The sequence below is a fragment of the Bombina bombina genome, chromosome 4 (genome assembly GCF_027579735.1).
Source record: "Bombina bombina isolate aBomBom1 chromosome 4, aBomBom1.pri, whole genome shotgun sequence".
Classification (NCBI taxonomy): Eukaryota; Metazoa; Chordata; class Amphibia; order Anura; family Bombinatoridae; genus Bombina; species Bombina bombina.
In genome coordinates, this window is record NC_069502.1 from 473,760,944 (window position 1) to 473,769,763 (window position 8,820).

Below are 8,820 nucleotides of genomic sequence, written 5' to 3' on the forward strand. Positions count from 1 at the left end.
CGATAAGGGAGAGATGATAATTATAAAAAAGAGAAATCTCCAGGTCTTCTATGACTGTCAGCAATCTCTGCATTCTCTCAGTTCAACAAATTCATTTTCTCCAACATTGGTGTGTCCGGTCCACGGCTTCATCCTTACTTGTGGGATATTCTCTTCCCCTACAGGAAATGGCAAAGAGAGCACCCAGCAAGAGCTGTCCATATAGCCCCCCTCTGGCTCCGCCCCCAGTCATTCTCTTTGCCGCTCTGAACAAGTAGCATCTCCACGGGGATGGTAAAGAGTATGTGGTGTTAGTTGTAGTTTTTTATTTCTTCTATCAAGAGTTTGTTATTTTAAAATAGTGCCGGTTTGTACAATTTACTCTACAACAGAAAATGAAGAAGATTTCTGTTAAAGAGGAATATGATTTTAGCAGTAGTAACTAAAATCTATTGCTGTTCCCACGCAGGGCTGTTGAAACCAGAGAACTTCAGTTGGGGGGAACAGTTTGCAGGCTTATCTGCTGCAGGTATGATCAGTCATATTTCTAACAAGACATGTTAATGCTAGAAGACTGTCAGTTTTCCCTTAGGGGGTAAGTAAGCCATTTTCTTAGACTCATAACAGATTAAGGCTTATTAATGGGCTCTATACTGGTTGACACTATTGTGGGCTAAATCGATTGATTTATTTCATATTTAGATGGCTTTTAGAGTGTTTTGTGTACTTAAAAGCACTTTTGGGAACGTTTTTATTCGCCTGGCATTTAGTTAGACTACTATTTCAGTCAGAAAGGCCCCTTCACTCTGGTATGCAGAGGAAGGAGTCCCCGTTTTCGCGCCTCAATTGCGCAGTTTACTTCCATGGCAGTGCATGCAGCTTCATGTGAGGGGTCCTGTGGCTACAAAAACGGACTCAGGAAGGTTTATTTCAGTGCTGAATAACTCTCAGGGAAGGTAAAGAGCTGCAGCAAGGCTGTGGCAGTGATTGTAGTGTACTAAAATTGTTGAATTGAACAAATAGCTCCGGTTTGCTCATTTTAAGGGTTAAAGTCTTGAAACTTGGTGTGCAATACTTTCAAGTCATTAGGACTCTGGGGTAAAAATTTTTGTAAATATCAGACATTGCCTTCATTGTTTTTCAAAATATCAGAAATAAAGTGTGCCTGTTTATTATTTAAAGGGACAGTAACGCTTTTCTTTAAAAGCGCTTTTATTGCATTATTAGCCTGCCAAATTCTGTCTAACATGTCTATACCTTCAGATGACTTATGTTCTGTGTGTATGATAGCCAGGGTGGTTCCCCCTATTAATGTATGCGCAAATTGTGTCATAGCGTCCAAACAAAGTATGGACAGTACTGTCACATTGAATAAGATTGCCCAAGATGATTCTTCTATTGAAGGTAGTGGGGATAGTTCTTCATCCTCTCCTTCTGTGTCAACACCAGTTTTGCCCACGCAGGCTATACCTAGTACATCTAGCGCGCCAATGCTGGTTACTATGCAGCAATTAACAGCAGTAATGGATAATTCTATAGCAAACCTGTTATCCGAACTGCCATCCTACCCTAGAAAGCGTGATAGCTCAGTTTTAAATACAGAAGATGAGCAGGTTGGTGCTGAGGACAATTTATCAATTATACCCTCACATCAATCTGAATTGGCAGTGAGGGAGGGTCTGTCTGAGGGGGAAATTTCTGATTCAGGAAAAGTTTCTCAGCAGGCAGACACTGATGTCGTAACATTTAAATTTAAGTTAGAACATCTCCGCGCCCTGCTTAAGGAGGTCCTAACTACTCTTGATGACTGTGATTCTTTGGTAATTCCAGAGAAATTGTGCAAGATGGACAAATTCTTAGAGGTCCCAGTGCACGCTGATGCTTTTCCGATACCCAAGCGTATACACATAGTGACTAAGGAGTGGGAAAAGCCAGGTATACCTTTTGTTCCACCTCCTATATTCAAGAAAATGTTCCCCATTGTTGACCCCAGAAGGGACGCATGGCAAACGGTTCCTAAGGTTGAGGGGGCAGTGTCAACGTTAGCAAAGCGCACAACTATTCCTATTGAGGACAGTTGCGCTTTTAAAGATCCTATGGATAAAAAATTGGAAGGATTGCTAAAAAAGATATTTGTTCAACAAGGTTTCCTTCTTCAACCAATCTTGTGCATTATTCCTGTCACCACGGCAGCATATTTTTGGTTCGAGGAACTAGAAAATTCGCTCCAAAAAGAGACTCCATATGATGAAGTCATGGACAGAATTCACGCACTAAAGTTGGCTAATTCCTTTATTTTGGATGCCGCTTTCCAATTGGCTAAGTTAGCGGCGAAAAATTCAGGTTTTGCAATAGTGGCGCGCAGAGCGCTTTGGCTAAAATCCTGGTCGGCGGATGTGTCGTCCAAGAATAAATTGCATAATATTCCTTTCAAGGGTAAGACCCTTTTCGGGCCGGAATTGAAAGAGATTATTTCAGACATTACTGGTGGAAAGGGACATGCCCTCCCACAGGATAGGCCTTTCAAGGCTAAGAACAAATCTCATTTTCGTTCCTTTCGCAATTTCAGGAACGGACCGAATCCTAACTCTGCGGCCTCCAGACAAGAAGGCAACTCTTCCCAGCCTAAACCAGCATGGAAACCATTGCAAGGCTGGAACAAGGGTAAACAGGCCAAGAAGCCTGCTGCTGCTACCAAGACAGCATGAAGGGGTAGCCCCCGATCCGGGACCGGATCTAGTAGAAGGCACACTTTCTCTCTTCACTCAGGCTTGAGCAAGAGACGTTCCGGATCCCTGGGCACTAGAAATAGTCTCTCAGGGGTATCTTCTAGAGTTCAAGGAACTTCCTCCAAGGGGAAGTGTAAGGTGTAAAATCCCACGGGGGGGGTGTCAGTGCAGGCCAAAGCCTTGGGCCTACGGTACCACCTGAGGCATATGCAGATTATCTGATAAGGATCCCTTTAGAATGACTCAGACCATGCAGCATTATGATCGAAAGCCAATTCTGTTTATTGAACAGTGCAAGCCTTTCTTATAGTGTACACTAACAGCATATAGGGTTAATGGGATGACACGTTAGGACCGCGTCATCTTACACAGTTATACAGAGCAAGATACAATGTGAAGCTGGAAAATTACCGTCTGATAACAAAAATCACAGAGTCATAATAAGCTAAGATTTGCGGAGACAGCAAGGTTTCTGAACCATCTTATTGACATTATCTTATTCTGGGCGTATAGCCAAAAGTACATTGACAAGGCCGAACAGCTAAGGAAACTATCATAACATGCACATAATTCCCACTACATAATAACCCAGTATAAAAAAAGTCTAATCATTACAAAATGGATGCTAATCATCACAAGATGGCTGCGAGGAACAAGATGGCTGCCGTCAGGTTCATATTACCCCTAACATACCATCCTTTTATTCTAACAGAATAACATAAAAAATAGACAGGCATAAAAAAATTAGTAAAGCCTTATATTATATACTTTTATAGGCTAATTGTCACTGCATATAGGTACAACCCCTCCAATACCTTCCATCTATCCTCCAGCCTTCCCAAAACTACCGGTCTACCGGCACAGAGACCCAACCAGCCCCCCATCTACCCCCAAACAACGCTGCATCGTTTATTTCTCCACCTGCATTGCTAGCACCCCCCCAATATGTCCAACAGTTCCTTCTCCACAGTAACATGACATAGCAACAGCACAACTGTCTCTAGGTGGCCTCTGAACACTTTAAGAACAGTCTTTGTCCATTTGAGAGCGCTGCACCTTGACACTTTGCTATAATACAGTTCTTCAACAGTTCATTTGCAGTAGGGGTGCTTATCCACGGTTCTTCCGCAGGGAGATACTGGAAATCTGATGGTTTGTTCATGGGGTAGACAAGGCAACCAGTGGATACCCATGGCAAGCAAACATTCGAGTCACAGGGAGTCTAGGAAGCAAACAGAAACAGAACAGGATGAGTACACACCGCAATACAATCACAATTATGTCCAAATAAAACGTCACTGTCATCCTATGTCATTTAAAATCAAACAAAACATTGTTGATATATAATACAAACTAAATACATTGATATTTCTCAGAGAATAATTTACAACTTCTCTATATACTTTTAAATGATACTTCATGAATACTACGCAAGTGAAAACCTGCCAGACTTCATCAAGGGCCTGAAGGGTTATGCTAAAACTTATGCTAAGGCCTGCCCTGTAGCAAAAATGGAAAAAAGAAAACAGCCAATAAAAATAAATGAATTTCTTTACAATATCACTTTGAACTTCTAAAAAATAAAAGAACCTTGTGTTGCTTTATTCTGCATGGCTGCTATCTATAATGTTTATAATTCTCCAACCATGATCCTAATATTCAACAATCTCATCTGATATAAACACTACTAGTTTATTAATTATTTTATGCAACCTAAATTCTCTCACACTCCTGTATGAGGAACGCATACAAACAGAACATCATTTAAAACTACAAAATCTTTTAAAGGTAAACACATCTTTATGGTAAGAATTACTCTCTTTGACAAACATCAGGAATGACCAAATTCACTTTGCAGATACCATACTAATTAATAAAAGGGAAAAATACATTTGCTTTTCATAAACCATAATTATGCTATTCCCTAATCAAACATTTCTCCGTATTTACTATAAACTTCTAGCTTAGACATGTCCTCCTTATGTTCTAAAGGGTGAAGGGTCTAAAATATTATGATATGTTGCAGCATTTTCCTTAAACATATTTTTATACTCAGTGGGTCATTCAATAGGGTACAATACTGCAAAGTTCACAGTTACATTTACTAAAGGGTTACTATGTTAAGCACATAAACTACAATGTGCACTAATACCAATGAAGCATATGATTTCTTAGACCAAATATGATCAATAAAAATAAAACAAATACCAGAGAATACAAAACAAGCAATATAAGGAATGGAGTTAAAACAATACTCCCCTAATTTAATTGGTTGACCCTGTAACAGCATAACAGGTCCTCCTTATCGAGCGGCAAGGCACAGTCCAGAGAAGGATAGTCTTTATGTCCTGAAGACACACATCAGAGCAAACAGTCATGGATTACCCAGAGTCCAGTTCTGGGGCTGGTACCAGCATGCAAAGCAAAGAATGGATCCAAAGATAGTTCAGCAACTTTTACTGCAATATGGTGGTTAAAACAAGCTTGACAAAAGGTCTTTCATCTTCAACTTTTCTTTCTTTAAAGGTTTACTTGCTTTCAATCTTTAATCTTTTGAAGAGTGCACTTATGGAATTTTGCCTGTACAGATTTGACCTAACTATGGAAACTCAAAAATAATTCAGTTAGTGTCTTTCAATCTCTGAAGACAGCTGCATACTCTCATCCTGCAAATACAAATATAGTGTTAAGAACCAAATAGAAAAATAAAACATTTTAGGCATCTGAAATATGAGAGCAAAATAAAACACAGAAAGACAATAAAAAGATCTAATCCACCAGGGAGGGAAAAAAAAGGAGTGGGGTGTGGGTGTACAGGCTACGACCAGGGTGGCCATCAAGGTAGATGCTGTCCGTGGCCAGATTCCCAATGAAGGAAAGTTCTAGACAATCCTAGGGACATAGTGCATCCTGCATAGGGGTAAGACAAGGAAATTTAGGGCACAGCTGGTGGTTAGACAATAACATTGTAAGAGGAGATTCAAAACGTTTTAGGTTCACCTCCTAAAAACAATCACCCCCATTACATAAATATATTCATCAATACTCATCAACACTTCCCCCTTGTTTGCGTGAAACATCTCATGTGACACGCAAACACAAGATAACAAGAAACTAAATGACAAATCATGCACTCCACTCATGCAGAGACAATTCTCAATAGAAATCAAAATCAAATACACTTCACTATTCACTATGCTGTCCATACAGCACGCTTCCACACGTAGTCACAAAAGAGAAAAACATAACAAACAAACAGTGAAAACCAATCGTTCTTGTCTTTCACAAAACAAAACATTAGCTGCTGACACAAATTTCAAACAACCACAAGTAACCTAAAATCAACACATATTCTGACATTCACTGGAATGCAACACTCTCAGAACACTACAAACAATTAAAAACATCCACTATGTACAAAACTTTGATATCACACAAAGAAAGCAATCACAGCAGATGCCCAAGAAACTTCAGTTGCAGATTGTACAAATTAAAGCCGCATGCACCAAGCAAATCCACTGTTAAAGGGACATTCTAGTATAAATGAACATTTCATTATTCAGATAGGACTTTTAATTTTAACCAACTTTCCTAGATTAAACCAAACATAGGTAGGCTCATATGCTAATTTTTTAAGCCTTTGAGGGCTGCCTCTTATCACAGGCTGTATAAATCTCATTACAACACCAAGAGACAAAATACACGTAAGCCATATAAATAAAACTAAAACTGTGTGCTGGAAGAAGGCTCCCAGACACACGGCATGTCAAAACTATAATCAGATAAATTAACAAGTTATGTAAATGCAGTAGAATCAGATGAATTGTGCATCATTTGTTTGCAGTCACTTATTGCCGTAATATAAGGATGTTTATTGTAGACACATTATAGACCACGGCTTAGCTGGTAAGCAGCAATGAAACTGAATACAGTTATAGTTGTTGACTGGTTAGTAGCCAAATAACTATATATATTTTAAAGTGTCACTGAAATCACTTCATTACATAATATTTCATTTATTTATTGAACGCAGTGGGGGTTATTTTAATAATAAAGAGTTCTGAAATATCTGTGAGATACAGTTTGACAGCCACAGAAATAAAATTATCATTTTTAAGCTATATTCTGTGACAGAATATAATATAAATACTGATTTCTTTGTAGTGAGCAATTTATATGTACTGCCTCTTTAAATGTAAAGTACAAATCTTTCTCTCTGTGACGAAGCCAAACACAAGAGAGAACTTTTTTTTTTCTTTTTTTTTCTTTTTTTTTTAAAGAAAAGCAAAACATGCACAGTGTTATCATTCTTCTCAAGGATAGTGAGGCAAGCTCAAAGTTTCATTTTTTACTTAAAGGAGAAACACTGTTTACTGCTTAAAAATATAAAATTCACACTAAAACTTGATAAATGCTAATTAGTTTAACCACAACAAAATTATTGGATTTAACGTTGTGTATAAATTGATATTCACCATTCTGCAGTTGTCCAGCCAAATATAACTACCGTATATAACACAAAAATTAAGCTTGCTACAGAAGTATAATAATACAATTTCCCCTTTAAATTATTCCCAATGATCCTTATAATAAAAAATGTATACTGACGTTCATGAAATAGCCGAAGCAAGCATAAGCAGCATAAGAACGCACTCACAGTGGGATGCAGGCTAGTTAAAGGGACATTTTAACCAAATGAAAAATAATCTTTAATTGAAGCTGCTAACACAGTGAAAGATATTAGTGTTAGGCTCACAGTAAACCTCATTGTCTATTCATGTAAATATTCCCTTAAATTCCCAGATGTTATATCAGTTTGACTGTATCCCTTTACATATTTTCACTCCTCTGTTTTGTCTCGTTTTTTTCGCTAGTCTCACAGATCGCTACACTAAAATTGTAGACAACTTATCACTTCAGTTTGCATTACAGAGAGAATTAAGTTATGCTGCAAAAAAAATATCTGCTATCTAAACAGCAGATTTAAAATACATATATACAAAGAAAGGTCTCTTAAAATATATTTTGCAAACTACTAATACAGTGTTATTGCACTGGTCCTTTAAATAATAAAATGACAATTTTCTATTGCTCCGTCTACGCACTGAGCTCTAATTTTACAGACAAATATAAGATAATGAGATATTATTATTATCTAAAAGTCAAACCATTGCAATCAACTGTGTTTTGAAAGCCTAAAACCAGCTACTTCATATATATACAAATAAACTTGCAAATGCAATTTCTCCTATATTTTATACTATGCAGCTTGTATAACAAGTCATGGACAATACACAAATATAAAAACAATTGTACAGTGGACTGTCCCTTTAAGGACTAACCATTCATCACGTAAATTACATATGTATATCCCAACCATAATTTAGGCTGCTTGTATGATTTACCACACAAATTTCACCTCTGTACTGTAGCATGACCTGCAGATTAATTTACTTACAACAAAAACGGACGCACTTTTAAATAAACTTTCAACTACAGCCTAAAACTATATCTCATTAGGTGCACTAACTCTGTGCACAGACCTTACAAATACAACATACGTTAACCCATTAATCATACCAGAAACAGTTTCATATTTACCAGAGCGTGACAAAAAATCACACACACCATCGCACTTTCAAAGCCACTTTCAAAGCCACTTTCAAAGCCGTTACTTCACTTGCAAAAACAATATCATATATTTACATGCCGAAAAACAATTATCACTTAAAACTAAAACTGCATATGAATACCATATACTTAAAACATGCCGGTGACTTTAAAATACAGGTATATAAAATAACATTACAAGATATCTTCTTAAAACGTCTGATTTCCCAGCAGGGAAACAGAAAGAAACATTTTTACATTTTTTACAGCGATACAGACAAGCTCATTTCATCTCGAATACCAGAGATTCACTCCCCTTTTTTCTTTCTCAGAAAAACATCCATTTCATAGCATACCACATACATATAAGATTAACTTGTCACCAAGTTCAAATGTATTTTATTCTGAAACCCCGCAAAATGGCCACTTTTGCACGGCTTGAGACAATCATTTTCAAATAATACATTCTGTTTTTGGTTTAAAGCAAATCTGTTACACGCAT